The following is a 16788-nucleotide window of genomic DNA, read 5'->3' on the forward strand; positions in this document are numbered from 1 at the left end:
ATAGAAAATATATACAACATCCAAGACGCATATAATTCCCAAAGAGGTGCACCAATCATAACATGGCTGTCTGTTTGTCATGGTAACATTCCACCAATCAGCAGTTCCTTATTTGTAAACAAACTTCTCATCCAATCCAAGGAGATCTTGATGTCGGCGCTTCAGCCCGCTACAGCCAATCACCCTATGTATAACAGCATATGTCTGCACCACTATATCCGCCGGCCAGAGACAGCCAGAGCCAGCGGTATACAGCCGCACGTCACCCCCAGAGACAATAGGTCCACAATGCGTCCACGTGAGTACCAGGGAGGAGCAGGAGTGAACAACCGCCCGGACTCACCCCCTGACTGCCCACAGAACGCACAGGACCTATGGTCACATGGAGGACCCGGACCCGGCCAACTCCATGGCAACCAATCTGTTTACAGGTACAGAAAAAAAAGGCATCACGTGCACAGCGATTTGGCACACAATGGGAAGAGGAAGGGATAAGGCACATATTAACAACCAAGCTCCTTCCTGGTACTCATGTGGACGCATTGTGGACCTATTGTCTCTGGGGGTGACGTGCGGCTGTATACCGCTGGCGCATGCGCTGTGGGCTGCATCGGTGCTGCGGTCATGTGACCGTGTGCACGTGATGTGTCTTGTGCGCATGCTCTGGCGTTCTCTGGCTGGCGGATATAGTGGTGCAGACATATGCTTATATGCGTCTTGGATGTTGTATATATTTTCTATATGTCACATATTATATTGTTTGTCATATTGCGCGAATTTTAATGTTGATATATATTGCACATGTTTTGTTCTGTTTTTTTAAACAATTTAATAAAGGCCGCCCCTTGATGGTGATTGGTGCTTGATTTGGCTCCACACTATTTAAGGTGGCCATTTGAATCATATTGTATGCTTGACAAAGGCCATTTCTGGCCGAAACGTTGTATTATGTGATGGCAGAATAAAGACTTTTTGATACTTCTTTCACCTGGAACGGATGCTGCTTATTTTTCTACATTTACAACCCCAATACTATCACACCACTTGTGTCAGGGCAAGTGGCAAGAGCAAGGCTAAGTGCCAGATTTGTCACATCTTATGGATGTGCCAGTTCTGGTTTTACCGACAGCTCATTGATTCCTGTATAGTTTGCCACTTTGTACAGTATCTTGTACATTGGAAGGGATATGGTCAAGAGGAGAGAATGTTGGTGCTGACATCTGAGGTTAATGCTGGTAGGTTGATAAGGTCCTTTCATTTGGCCTATCCAGATAAACTCAGCCCTGAGGGTCCAGTGGTGCCTCATAAAAGGGAGGGGATGGATGAGTGAAAGACCCTCCAATGACTAGTCATCTGTCACACTATGACGGTCTTCGGTAAGGAAGGGCCTCATACTGTCCTTGGAACTGGGACCCTAACTATATCCCAGGGGTACTATTGAAGGTAGAGAGGCCAGATTCTCCGACCTTACTATGCTCCTGATAATGTCATGGTTTGTGGGTAAAGGTAGGTTTAGGGTTAATCTGGATGGAGTTTTCCTTCACCTCCTAGCTCTCCTGAGTTAGGCCGTTAGGCCATGCCCCCAGAAGTCACATGCTTCAGGTCCTGTTTGTCAGCAGCACACATCTTCATTGTTGCTGCCCTGCTCCACAGGTATCTTTTAAGCACAGTTTGTTTACTCAGAACATGCACACTGGCTCAGAAAGCAAGTGCAGTGCGGTGTTCCTAACAGATAAACCCTGATTTGTCCCATCCCTCATTCCATGAGGTATGGAACAGAAATGTAAGGTAAACAAGACACAAAGACAAAACAGGGATAACAGAAAGGAAGAAACATACAAACACTCACAAAAAGTAAGAGGTATATAGGGAAGGATAGGAATGTACCATCGAAATGTGAATACGACAATGAGGAAAGCATACAACCAAAATCAGCAAGCAACAATCTCCAGTAGCAACAACGATCTCCAATTCAGCACAGCGTCTCCAAGGAGCTAAGAAGCAAAGCTTTCACTGGCAAGGTAGAAAAAGTCTGGACAGGTTTTATAGGGAGAGGGGACCAGACTATAAGCATCTGAAATGGAGTTGCACTTTTTTGACCAGCATAGAAAGGGTCATACCTCCCAACCATCCCGGATCCAGTGGGACTGTCCTGATTTTGACAGTCAGCCCCACGATCCCGGGCAGGACATTAGTTGTCCCGCACTGGTTGGGAGGTGTGTATATCAACCGGTCAGCCCCCTGAGCCCCTGCACCTGCAGAGCAGCATATTGGCTGCTCCGTGCACACAGGACCTGTGATGAAGTCACAGGATGGGAGGAGTCAGGGGGTCACATGATCGGGGGGACCTCCGTGTACAGGACTGCTGGTTGTCATGGCACTGGAGGAAGGTAAGCGTATGTGTGAGGTCAGGAGGTATAGCAGAGCCGTGTGTGTACGAGGTGTATGGATCGGGGCAGCGTGTGAAAGGTGTATGGAGCGGAGTCGTGAGTGTAAGAGGTGTACGGAGTGGAGCAGCATGTGAAAGGTGTATGGAGCAGAGTCGTGTGTGTAAGACGTGTACAGGGCGGAGCCACGTGTGTACGAGGTGTACAGAGCAGAGCCGTGTGTGTACGAGGTGTGCGGAGCAGAGCCATGTGTGTACAAGGTATACAGAGTGGAGCAGTGTGTGCAATGTGTATGGAGCAGAGCCGTGTGTGTACGAGGTGTATGGAGCAGAGCCGTGTGTGTACGAGGTGTATGGAGCGGAGCCGTGTGTGTACGAGATGTATGGAGAGGAGCCGTGTGTGTATGAGGTGTACGGAGCAGAGCCGTGTGTGTATAAGGTGTATGGAGTGGAGCTGTGTGTGTACGAGGTGTATGGGGAAGAGCCGTGTGTGTATGAGGTGTACGGAGTGGAGCCGTGTGTGTGTATGAGGTGTACGGAGAGGAGCTGTGGGTGTACGAGGTGTACGGAGCAGAGCCGCATGTGCAAGGTGTATGGAGCGCAGTCGTGTGTGTACGAGGTGTATGGAGTGGAGCCATGTGTGTACGAGGTGTACGGAGTGGAGCCGTGTGTGTACGAGATGTATGGAGTGGAGCCATGTGTGTACGAGGTGTACGGAGTGGAGCCGTGTGTGTACGAGATGTATGGGGAGGAGCCGTGTGTATATGAGGTGTACGGAGCGGAGCCGTGTGTGTACGAGGTGTACGGAGCGGAGCCACATGTGCAAGGTGTATGGAGCGGAGTCGTGTGTGTACGAGGTGTATGGAGCGGAGTCGCATGTGTACGAGGTGTACCGATCGGACGCTGGCTGTGTCGGATCAGAGCAGATATTGCTCCTCGCTCTGACACTGACTGGCACAGGAGACACAGGAGGTCTTTATCAGTGGCGTATCACAGCTGCAGTGATGTGAGCAGTCAGTGGCGCAGCTGGATGACATCATTCAGCACCGTGGGAGTTGAAGCTGCCAGCTGCTGCGAGGGAGCGTGGTGAAAGGTGTGTGTGTAGTGATGGAGAAGGCAATGATGGGGGTGGGGTAACCATGTGTGGCCATTATACTGCACCCAGTATTGTGTGGGGCCATTATACTGTATGGAGCATCGTGAGGGGCCATTATACTTTACCCAGCATTATGTGTGGCCATTATACTGTACCCAGAATCGTGTGGGGCAATTATAGCATCATGTGGGGCCATTATACAGTATGGAGCATAATGTGGCCATTATACAGTATGGAGCATTATGTGTGGCCATTATACAGTATGGGGCACTGTGTGGCCATTATACAGTATGGAGCATCATGTGGAGCCATTATACAGTAAGGAGCATCATGTGCGGCCATTATACAGTATGGAGCATCATGTGTGGCCATTATACAGTACGCAGCTTCATGTGTGGCCATTATACAGTACGAAGCATCATGTGGGGCTATTATACAGTATGGAGCATCATGTGTGGCCATTATACAGTACGCAGCATCATGTGTGGCCATTATACAGTACGAAGCATCATGTGTGGCCATTATACAGTATGGAGCACTGTGTGGCTATTATACAGTATGAGCACTGTGTGGCCAATATATAGTATGGAGCATCATGTGGAGCCATTATACAGTATGGAGCATCATGTGTGGCCATTATACAGTATGGGGCATCATGTGGAGCCATTATACAGTATGGAGCATCATGTGTGGCCATTATACAGTATGGAGCATAATGTGGCCATTATACAGTATGGAGCATCATGTGTAGACATTATACAGTATGGAACATCATGTGTGGCCATTATACAGTATGGAGCACTGTGTGGCCATTATACAGTATGGAGCACTGTGTGGCCAATATACAGTATGGAGCATCATGTGGAGCCATTATACAGTATGGAGCATCATGTGTGGTCATTATACAGTATGCAGCATCATGTGGGCCCATTATACTGTATGGAGCATCACGTGGAGCCAGTACACTGTACACAGCATCATTTGGGGCCATTATACAGTATGGAGCGTCATGTGTGGCCATTATACAGTATGGAGCGTCATGTGTGGCCATTATACAGTATGGAGCGTCATGTGTGGCCATATATTTTTTTTTGTTTATAATTATTGTTTATGGTACATTGTGATCAGAAGTGCTAAATGGGTGTGGTTGGGGCGTGACTAGTTGTGAAATGGGTGTGGTCAGAGGTGTGGCCTAAAATTTGCTTCGGCGCGCTGTCCTCATATGAACTTGAGCCTTTTTCCCACGCTCGAGTTCATATGAGGACATCCAGCAGGGGGCGCATCACCGCGAATCAAGGTAACTACAGGACATTCCCCTGCACTCCATTCATTCACAACATTTTACAGACAGGAGCGGGTGCATTAGCAGAGCTCCTGGCTGTAAAATGATTTAACCCCTTCAGATGGATTTACATCGTGGGACTGACGGAACGACGGAAGGTATGGAATATTGTTGTTTGTTTTGTTTAACTTTGTTTCAGGTGACAAGGGTCTTCAGGTGGATTACCAGTATAATAAAATATTAAAACACCCTGTGTCATTATTTCATTAAAATACTTTTAAATAATGTGTGTGTGTTTTATTAACCATTTCGTACTATTGGATTAATAATGGATAGGTGTCATAATTGACGCCTCTCCATTATTAATCTGGCTTAATGTCACCTTACAATAGCAAGGTGGCATTAACCCTTCATTACCCCATATCCCACTGCTACTTGGGAGTTTGAAGAGAGAGGCCAAGTGCCAGAATAGGCACATCTTCCAGATGTGCCTTTTCTGGGGTGGCTGGGGGCAGATGTTTTTAGCTGGGGGGGGGGGCAATAACCATGGACCCTCTCTAGGCTATTAATATCTGACCTAAGTCACTGGCTTTACCACTCTGGCGGAGAAAATTTGCGCGGTTGCCCACGCCAATTTTTCCCCGCGATTTAACCCTTTATTTTACAAGCTACAGCGCCCAAATTTTGCACATACACACTACTAACACTAGTAGTGTGGAATATGCAAAAAAAAAGGGATATGAGATGGTTTACTGTATGTAAACCATGTCTCATATCATGTCAGGTTTGTGAAGGAGAAATGAAAAGCCGGCAATTGAATTACCGGCTTTTAGGATATCTAGCGCTGAATTAAATATAAATACAGTATATATATATGCAGTATATGTGTGTCTCAATGACATATATATATATATATATATATATATATATGTATATATATATATATATACTGTATATATGTTTAAACGAACATTTGAGCCGAAAAATCCATTAGATGTTGGTTTTGCAAGCCTGCGAGAAAATCTCGCCATACGGATGCCATACGGATGTCACTCGGATGTCACACGGATAATTTGATGCGAGGAAATCGCATCCTCGCACACTGCACACGGATCACTGTTTTGGAAACATTTGTGCGATCTCCAATTCAGCACAGCGTCTCCAAGGAGCTAAGAAGCAAAGCTTTCACTGGCAAGGTAGAAAAAGTCTGGACAGGTTTTATAGGGAGAGGGGACCAGACTATAAGCATCTGAAATGGAGTTGCACTTTTTTGACCAGCATAGAAAGGGTCATACCTCCCAACCATCCCGGATCCAGTGGGACTGTCCTGATTTTGACAGTCAGCCCCACGATCCCGGGCAGGACATTAGTTGTCCCGCACTGGTTGGGAGGTGTGTATATCAACCGGTCAGCCCCCTGAGCCCCTGCACCTGCAGAGCAGCATATTGGCTGCTCTGTGCACACAGGACCTGTGATGAAGTCACAGGATGGGAGGAGTCAGGGGGTCAAATGATCGGGGGGACCTCCGTGTACAGGACTGCTGGTTGTCATGGCACTGGAGAAAGGTAAGCGTATGTGTGAGGTCAGGAGGTGTAGCAGAGCCGTGTGTGTACGAGGTGTATGGATCGGGGCAGCGTGTGAAAGGTGTATGGAGTGGAGTCGTGAGTGTAAGAGGTGTACGGAGTGGAGCAGCATGTGAAAGGTGTATGGAGCAGAGTCGTGTGTGTAAGACGTGTACGGAGCGGAGCCACGTGTGTACGAGGTGTACAGAGCAGAGCCGTGTGTGTACGAGGTGTGCGGAGCAGAGCCATGTGTGTACAAGGTATACAGAGTGGAGCAGCGTGTGCAATGTGTATGGAGCAGAGCCGTGTGTGTACGAGGTGTATGGAGCAGAGCCATGTGTGTACGAGGTGTATGGAGCGGAGCCATGTGTGTACGAGATGTATGGAGAGGAGCCGTGTGTGTATGAGGTGTACGGAGCAGAGCCGTGTGTGTATAAGGTGTATGGAGTGGAGCTGTGTGTGTACGAGGTGTATGGGGAAGAGCCGTGTGTGTATGAGGTGTACGGAGTGGAGCCGTGTGTGTATGAGGTGTACGGAGAGGACCTGTGGGTGTACGAGGTGTACGGAGCAGAGACGCATGTGCAAGGTGTATGGAGCGCATTCGTGTGTGTACGAGGTGTATGGAGTGGAGCCATGTGTGTACGAGGTGTACGGAGTGGAGCCGTGTGTGTACGAGATGTATGGAGAGGAGCCGTGTGTGTAGTGAGGTGTACGGAGCGGAGCCGTGTGTGTATAAGGTGTATGGAGCGGAGCCGTGTGTGTATGGAGTGGAGCCGTGTGTGTACGAGATGTATGGGGAGGAGCCGTGTGTATATGAGGTGTACGGAGCGGAGCCGTGTGTGTACGAGGTGTACGGACCGGAGCCACATGTGCAAGGTGTATGGAGCAGAGTCGTGTGTGTACGAGGTGTATGGAGCGGAGTCGCATGTGTACGAGGTGTACCGATCGGACGCTGGCTGTGTCGGATCAGAGCAGATATTGCTCCTCGCTCTGACACTGACTGGCACAGGAGACACAGGAGGTCTTTATCAGTGGCGTATCACAGCTGCAGTGATGTGAGCAGTCAGTGGCGCAGCTGGATGACATCATTCAGCACCGTGGGAGTTGAAGCTGCCAGCTGCTGCGAGGGAGCGTGGTGAAAGGTGTGTGTGTAGTGATGGAGAAGGCAATGATGGGGGTGGGGTAACCATGTGTGGCCATTATACTGCACCCAGCATTGTGTGGGGCCATTATACTGTATGGAGCATCGTGAGGGGCCATTATACTTTACCCAGCATTATGTGTGGCCATTATACTGTACCCAGAATCGTGTGGGGCAATTATACTGTATGGACCATCACGTGGGGCAAGTATACTGTACGCATCATCATGTGGGGCCATTATACAGTATGGAGCATAATGTGGCCATTATACAGTATGGAGCATTATGTGTGGCCATTATACAGTATGGGGCACTGTGTGGCCATTATACAGTATGGAGCATCATGTGGAGCCATTATACAGTAAGGAGCATCATGTGCGGCCATTATACAGTATGGAGCATCATGTGTGGCCATTATACAGTACGCAGCATCATGTGTGGCCATTATACAGTACGAAGCATCATGTGGGGCTATTATACAGTATGGAGCATCATGTGTGGCCATTATACAGTACGCAGCATCATGTGTGGCCATTATACAGTACGAAGCATCATGTGTGGCCATTATACAGTATGGAGCACTGTGTGGCTATTATAGAGTATGAGCACTGTGTGGCCAATATATAGTATGGAGCATCATGTGGAGCCATTATACAGTATGGAGCATCATGTGTGGCCATTATACAGTATGGGGCATCATGTGGAGCCATTATACAGTATGGAGCATCATGTGTGGCCATTATAGAGTATGGAGCATAATGTGGCCATTATACAGTATGGAGCATCATGTGTAGACATTATACAGTATGGAACATCATGTGTGGCCATTATACAGTATGGAGCACTGTGTGGTCATTATACAGTATGGAGCACTGTGTGGCCAATATACAGTATGGAGCATCATGTGGAGCCATTATACAGTATGGAGCATCATGTGTGGTCATTATACAGTATGCAGCATCATGTGGGCCCATTATACTGTATGGAGCATCACGTGGAGCCAGTACACTGTACACAGCATTATTTGGGGCCATTATACAGTATGGAGCGTCATGTGTGGCCATTATACAGTATGGAGCGTCATGTGTGGCCATTATACAGTATGGAGCGTCATGTGTGGCCATATTTTTTTTTGTTTATAATTATTGTTTATGGTACATTGTGATCAGAAGTGCTAAATGGGTGTGGTTGGGGCGTGACTAGTTGTGAAATGGGTGTGGTTAGAGGTGTGGACTAAAATTTGCCGCGGCGCGCTGTCCTCATATGAACTCGAGCCTTTTTCCCACGCTCGAGTTCATATGAGGACATCCAGCAGGGGGCGCATCACCGCGAATCAAGGTAACTACAGGACATTCCCCTGCACTCCATTCATTCACAACATTTTACAGACAGGAGCGGGTGCATTAGCAGAGCTCCTGGCTGTAAAATGATTTAACCCCTTCAGATGGATTTACATCGTGGGACTGACGGAACGACGGAAGGTATGGAATATTGTTGTTTGTTTTGTTTAACTTTGTTTCAGGTGACAAGGGTCTTCAGGTGGATTACCAGTATAATAAAATATTAAAACACCCTGTGTCATTATTTCATTAAAATACTTTTAAATAATGTGTGTGTGTTTTATTAACCATTTCGTACTATTGGATTAATAATGGATAGGTGTCATAATTGACACCTCTCCATTATTAATCTGGCTTAATGTCACCTTACAATAGCAAGGTGGCATTAACCCTTCATTACCCCATATCCCACTGCTACTTGGGAGTGGGAAGAGAGAGGCCAAGTGCCAGAATAGGCACATCTTCCAGATGTGCCTTTTCTGGGGTGGCTGGGGGCAGATGTTTTTAGCCGGGGGGGGGGGGAGCAATAACCATGGACCCTCTCTAGGCTATTAATATCTGACCTAAGTCACTAGCTTTACCACTCTGGCGGAGAAAATTTGCGCGGTTGCCCACGCCAATTTTTTCCCGCGATTTAACCCTTTATTTTACAAGCTACAGCGCACAAATTTTGCACATACACACTACTAACACTAGTAGTGTGGAATATGCAAAAAAAAAAGGGATATGAGATGGTTTACTGTATGTAAACCATGTCTCATATCATGTCAGGTTTGTGAAGGAGAAATGAAAAGCCGGCAATTGAATTACCGGCTTTTAGGATATCTAGCGCTGAATTAAATATAAATACAGTATATATATATGCAGTATATGTGTGTCTCAATGACATATATATATATATATATATATATATATATACTGTATATATGTTTAAACGAACATTTGAGCCGAAAAATCCATTAGATGTTGGTTTTGCAAGCCTGCGAGAAAATCTCGCCATACGGATGCCATACGGATGTCACTCGGATGTCACACGGATAATTTGATGCGAGGAACATTGATGCATCCTCGCACACTGCACACGGATCACTGTTTTGGAAACATTTGTGCGATTCTCGTCCGTGATAAACGGACCGTTTTTTAATACGTTGTGTGTGTCCCCGGCCTAATAGTTAGTGTAGGTCTGCAACTGTTCAGTCCACAACTCCTGAGAAACCAACAGTCCTTTTTAGGGCTAATTCAGGGGTCCAGTGATTGCAGCGCTAGGTAGGCAGGGGAGTCTATGTGCACATACACTCACCGGCCACTTTATTAGGTACACCATGCTAGTAACGGGTTGGACCCCCTTTTGCCTTCAGAACTGCCTCAATTCTTTGTGGCATAGATTCAACAAGGTGCTGGAAGCATTCCTCAGAGATTTTGGTCCATATTGACATGATGGCATCACACAGTTGCCGCAGATTTGTCGGCTGCACATCCCAAAGATGCTCCATACAAGGCAGGATGGATCCATGCTTTCATGTTGTTTACGCCAAATTCTGACCCTACCATCCGAATGTCGCAGCAGAAATCGAGACTCATCAGACCAAGCAACGTTTTTCCAATCTTCTACTGTCCAATTTCGATGAGCTTGTACAAATTGTAGCCTCAGTTTCCTGTTCTTAGCTGAAAGGAGTGGTACCCGGTGTGGTCTTCTGCTGCTGTAGCCCATCTGCCTCAAAGTTCGACGCACTGTGCGTTCAGAGATGCTCTTAGGCCTACCTTGGTTGTAACGGGTGGCGATTTGAGCCTTTCTATCAGCTCGAACCAGTCTGTCCATTCTCCTCTGACCTCTGGCATCAACAAGGCATTTCCGCCCACAGAACTGCCGCTCACTGGATTTTTTTTCTTTTTCGGACCATTCTCTGTAAACCCTAGAGATGGTTGTGCGTGAAAATCCCAGTAGATCAGCAGTTTCTGAAATACTCAGACCAGCCCTTCTGGCACCAACAACCATGCCACGTTCAAAGGCACTCAAATCACCTTTCTTCCCCATACTGATGCTCGGTTTGAACTGCAGGAGATTGTCTTGACCATGTCTACATGCCTAAATGCACTGAGTTGCCGCCATGTGATTGGCTGATTAGAAATTAAGTGTTAACAAGAAGTTGGACAGGTGTACCTAATAAAGTGGCCAGTGAGTGTATACACATCAGTTCAAGGCCTGCAGGCACTGTATATGAGTACATAGCTCTCACTGCATACCTCAAAAAGCTCCATAACTGTCTGCTGCTGCTTATATAATATATACCTAGCTGCAGTTATCTGTGGCAATTTTTTTTTCTTCACCTTATACCTGCTCCTTTTATTCTAAAGCAATCCATAGCACCCTTATTTCTACATTTATTTGCTTGGTCATGCTGCAGACTACAGCCAGGTCATTTTAATCGAAGAGCATGCAAATCTAATTTTTTTTTGTCCTAGGTTTCATATGTGAGTGCGCCCCAATTTTTTTTTTTTTGTCATAGCCAACTTGTTGACACAACTTAGTTGTGCCCAAAAAAATGAAGGCCACATTTAGCTCAGTCTGTTATGTCAGGCTGAGGCCTTGTGTATCTGTGGTGGAAAAATCGTAGCTTCACAGGCATACCTACCATAGTTCTGTGTGCTAGCCTTGTTCTACTTTTTTTTTTTTTCAAAAATTCACCAAAAACCAAATAAATTTTTCATATAGTCTGTTATGTCACGCTGAGGCCTGTTGTAACTGTGGTGGAAAAATCACAGTCTCGCATTCATACGTACCATAGTTCTGTGTGCTAGCCTTGTTCTACTTTTTTTTTTGTTTCAAAAATTCACCAAAAAACAAAAAAATATTTCATACAGTCTGTTATGTCAGGCTGAGGCCTGTTGTATCTGTGGTGGAAAAATCGTAGTCTCACAGGCATACGTAGCATAGTTCTTTGTGCTAGCTTTGTTCTACTCTTTTTTTATTTTTTTCAAAAATTCACAAAAAAACAAAAATATTTTTTATACAGTCTGTTATGTCAGGCCGAGGCCTGTTGTATCTGTGGTGGAAAAATTGTAGTCTTGCAGGAATATGTACCAAAGTTCTGTGTGCTAGCCTTGTTCTACTTTTTTTTTTTGTTTCAAAAAGTCACCAAAAAAACTAAAAATATTTCATACAGTCTGTTATGTCAGGCTGAGGCCTGTTGTATCTGTGGTGGAAAAATTGTAGTCTTGCAGGCATACGTAGCATAGTTCTGTGTGCTAGCCTTGCTCTACTGAACACTGAAGAATGTGAAGTGGGTTTTCCTGTGGCCATCCAGTACATGGGTTCAAAGGCTTATTGGGGTGCATATGACTTGGTAGCAGGGCAGGCCTTGCAGTCAATACATAAGAAAACAGTATGGCAGGACCAACTAAAGAATGTGCTGCATAGGCAATAACAGCATAGGAGACCCACTGTTTATTAATGGCCCTTTAAGAATATTAATGCTGTGTGATGCCCCTCTAAAAGTAGGCTTTGTGACTTTAAGAGTCCCTCCTTCATAAATGAAACAAGATGTGTCTCCTTATGTGTCACACAACACATGGCCAACTAGGGTTGTTAAATGTTACAATGACATTTCCCAGTGAATGCATTTGTATTGGTGGAAAGCATTGTTAAAGTTGAAAAACGCATCAAAAACGCTGCGTGTGAACATAGCCCAAGTGGTGGAGGAACATTTTGGTCTGGGGTAAATTATATTGCCTTATATATAAGTCATTTGCTTGGAAAGGATGTACCTTAACATATTTAACAGAAAAATCCATTTTCGTTACATTATTGTATGTTTGTTGATGCACCTGTAAAAATGGCGTGAAACTCTGACAACATTGCTTACAGCTGTGACCTAGGAGTCAGAAGGCAATCCCCATGATGTTCCCATGTCATTTGAGCAGTGTTTCCATCATTTTCAGATGTTTTTAGACCTTAAAAAGGCCCCCAGCGGGGATCGTGGTAAAAATACTCGGGTTTCCCATAGACTTACATTGGTCTCGTTGCTCGGGTTGAGTACCCGAGTATTCCAATTTGCTCGACCCGAGCATCTGAGCATTTTAGTGCTCGCTCATCACTATTAAAGAATACAACAGAGATGTGGAAACCACAAAAGAACGACCAAAACAGGACCAATAAAGTGCATAAGTAATCCTTATTTATAGTACAAACATTATATATTAAAAATAGTAACAATGATCAGACAATGATGACACAAGGTGTAAACATGGTGAAAGACACCTGCAGAGAGCTGTTACTGTGCAAAAAAAGAGAGACCTGCAGACCGGAAGACAACTGGCTCCCAGATATTAGAGATGTAACTAGAGGGGATGCCACACCCGAGTGCTAACTATAACACTGAGATACATTTAATGGTAACAAATCATGTCCTGGGATGCATGTACTAGAATACACCATATTCCCATATTTCCACCCCACTGGGTTAACACTATACTAATCCCTAGGATACCCACACAGGGAAATATGCACCATTATCTTATAGACCTCACATGCAATGATACCCCCATAAACCACCGTGACCCTACAGGGTCAGAACATATGTACGAAAATATAAAGGCAAACAGCCAATATCCCGGTGTAGATTACCTTGACAGGGGGGCACTCGAGTGTAGCCAGGTCCAGTCCGCACATCAGCCCGATGCGCGTTTCGGAGCAGGAGCTCCTTCGTCAGGGGGCGTGTCAAAAAGACCAGATGACGGGGTTTAAATAGGAGGAAGCCGATGGCAGGGGCGGCGCATACCGGAAGTGACGCAGGCGTCGCCAAGGTAACCCGCGACTCAAAGCGGCGGCGGCATCATGCAAAAGCGTCACCATCGCCATGGTAACCGCTCAAGCATAAAGACGCCACAAGCCGCCCAGAGCAGCGGGGCCAGACGCGCATGCATACAGGCAGCGCCGCCGGAGCCGTCGGACTACATGCAGGGCAGACTTACGATGGTAAGCACAGCAAGGCACGACCGAAGCTAAAATCATGAATCACGGTCAGACGGGGGGAATAGAGGGCGAAGCCGACCAAAAGAGAACGGAGTAATGCAAGTCCATAAGGATATATCGCATATTATATCGCCGCACACCACCTCTAATAGCCCTTACATAAAATGGACTATCAACAAGGTAACCATATATACACTACCCACCTTGCCCAAAAAGAATGTTAAACCATCAACAAATAACCCACCCGCCATGGGTACCAAGAATATAATAATACAGTTGTAAGACCAAAACATCACATACATACGAAACAACAAAATAAATAAACAAAATATCATAAGAAATAATAATATGAAATGACAACACTAGACATACAAAAATACAAAAACGAAAAAAATTTTCAAATGTCGTTCTCCATCCATCTTGTAACGGTATGCAAGAAAAAAACTTGGATCCCATTTCAGAGTCATTTGACATATCCAAATCTTATATATATCTAAAAATAAAAGAATTAAAAACATAAGATTAAAAACAAACACAGATACACCTCAATACTGATGACACCACCAAACGTGCCTGTGCCATGATCACAGAAAAGGCGCAAAACTAATTGTTTCGTTTGGTCCATAAGGGTGGACAGTGTTTAGAGTCCACATCCACCTCGTCTCGAGTTGTGCCAACCTTTGAAAAATTCTACCACCCCTTATGTCCATCTCTAAGTCTACGTTCACATTTGCGGTCTGCGCCGCAGCGTCGGGCGCCGCAGCGTTGCCGCATGCATCATGCGCCCCTATATTTAACATGGGGGCGCATGGACATGCGTTGCACTTGCGTTTTGCGACGCATGCGTCACTGCGGCGCACGCGTCCGGGCGCAGAGGACGCAGCAAGTTGCATTTTTGCTGCGTCCAAAATCAACCAAAAAAAGGACGCATGCGTCGCAAAACGCAGCGTTGTGCATGCGTTTTGCTGCGTTTTTGTTTGCGTTCTGCGTTGCGTCGCCGACGCTGCGGCGCACACCGCAAATGTAAACGTAGACTTAGAGATGGACATAAGGGGTGGTAGAATTTTTCAAAGGTTGGCACAACTCGAGACGAGGTGGATGTGGACTCTAAACACTGTCCACCCTTATGGACCAAACAAAACAATTAGTTTTGCGCCTTTTCTGTGATCATGGCACAGGCACGTTTGGTGGTGTCATCAGTATTGAGGTGTATCTGTGTTTGTTTTTAATCTTATGTTTTTAATTCTTTTATTTTTGGATATATATAAGACTTGGATATGTCAAATGACTGAAATGGGATCCAAGTTTTTTTCTTGCATACCGTTACAAGATGGATGGAGAACGACATTTGAAAATTTTTTTCGTTTTTGTATTTTTGTATGTCTAGTGTTGTCATTTCATATTATTATTTCTTATGATATTTTGTTTATTTAATTTGTTGTTTCGTATGTATGTGATGTTTTGGTCTTACAACTGTATTATTATATTCTTGGTACCCATGGCGGGTGGGTTATTTGTTGATGGTTTAACATTCTTTTTGGGCAAGGTGGGTAGTGTATATATGGTTACCTTGTTGATAGTCCATTTTATGTAAGGGCTATTAGAGGTGGTGTGCGGCGATATAATATGCAATATATCCTTATGGACTTGCATTACTCCGTTCTCTTTTGGTCGGCTTCGCCCTCTATTCCCCCTGTCTGACCGTGATTCATGATTTTAGCTTCGGTCGTGCCTTGCTGTGCTTACCATCGTAAGTCTGCCCTGCATGTAGTCCGACGGCTCCGGCGGCGCTGCCTGTACGCATGCGCGCCTGGCCCCGCTGCTCTGGGCGGCTTGTGGCGTCTTTATGCTTGAGCGGTTACCATGGCGATGGTGACGCTTTTGCATGATGCCGCCGCCGCTTTGAGTCGCGGGTTACCTTGGCGACGCCTGCGTCACTTCCGGTATGCACCGCCCCTGCCATCGGCTTCCTCCTATTTAAACCCCGTCATCTGGTCTTTTTGACACGCCCCCTGACGAAGGAGCTCCTGCTCCGAAACGCGCGTCGGGCTGACGTGCGGACTGGACCTGGCTACACTCGAGTGCCCCCCTGTCAAGGTAATCTACACCGGGATATTGGCTGTTTGCCTTTATATTTTCGTACATATGTTCTGACCCTGTAGGGTCACGGTGGTTTATGGGGGTATCATTGCATGTGAGGTCTATAAGATAATGGTGCATATTTCCCTGTGTGGGTATCCTAGGGATTAGTATAGTGTTAACCCAGTGGGGTGGAAATATGGGAATATGGTGTATGGTACTAGAATGTACATGCATCCCAGGACATGATTTGTTACCATTAAATGTATCTCAGTGTTATAGTTAGCACTCGAGTGTGGCATCCCCTCTAGTTACATCTCTAATATCTGGGAGCCAGTTGTCTTCCGGTCTGCAGGTCTCTCTTTTTTTGCACAGTAACAGCTCTCTGCAGGTGTCTTTCACCATGTTTACACCTTGTGTCATCATTGTCTGATCATTGTTACTATTTTTAATATATAATGTTTGTACTATAGATAAAGATTACTTATGCACTTTATTGGTCCTGTTTTGGTCGTTCTTTTGTGGTTTCCACATCTCTGTTGTATTGGCTTATAACGATTTGGCTTTGATAGATTCCGCTATATGGGCAACAGGTTTATACCCTTTATATCTACGTAATGTTGCCATCTAATACCTTTATCATTTTATTATATTGTTTTTCTGTATTCTGCACAGGTATATCTTCGGGTATTATGGATTTTAGAGCCAGGGAGAAATCCTGGCTAGGACAAATCGAACAAGTTTTCGGACACGATGGGACAGGTGATGTGCCGGTCAATGATCACAGTGGCGATGTAATATTTGAGTCCATGAAAAAGATGTTATTAAAACGAACGAGACTTTGGAGGAACAGGATGTTCCTGGAGAAATATCTCTCAAAGAATATGATTCCTAGGGGCCTCCGAGTCCGAGTTGTGCCAACCTTTCCTG

This window comes from Ranitomeya variabilis, chromosome 1, assembly GCF_051348905.1.
Source record: "Ranitomeya variabilis isolate aRanVar5 chromosome 1, aRanVar5.hap1, whole genome shotgun sequence".
In the NCBI taxonomy this organism is placed as follows: Eukaryota; Metazoa; Chordata; class Amphibia; order Anura; family Dendrobatidae; genus Ranitomeya; species Ranitomeya variabilis.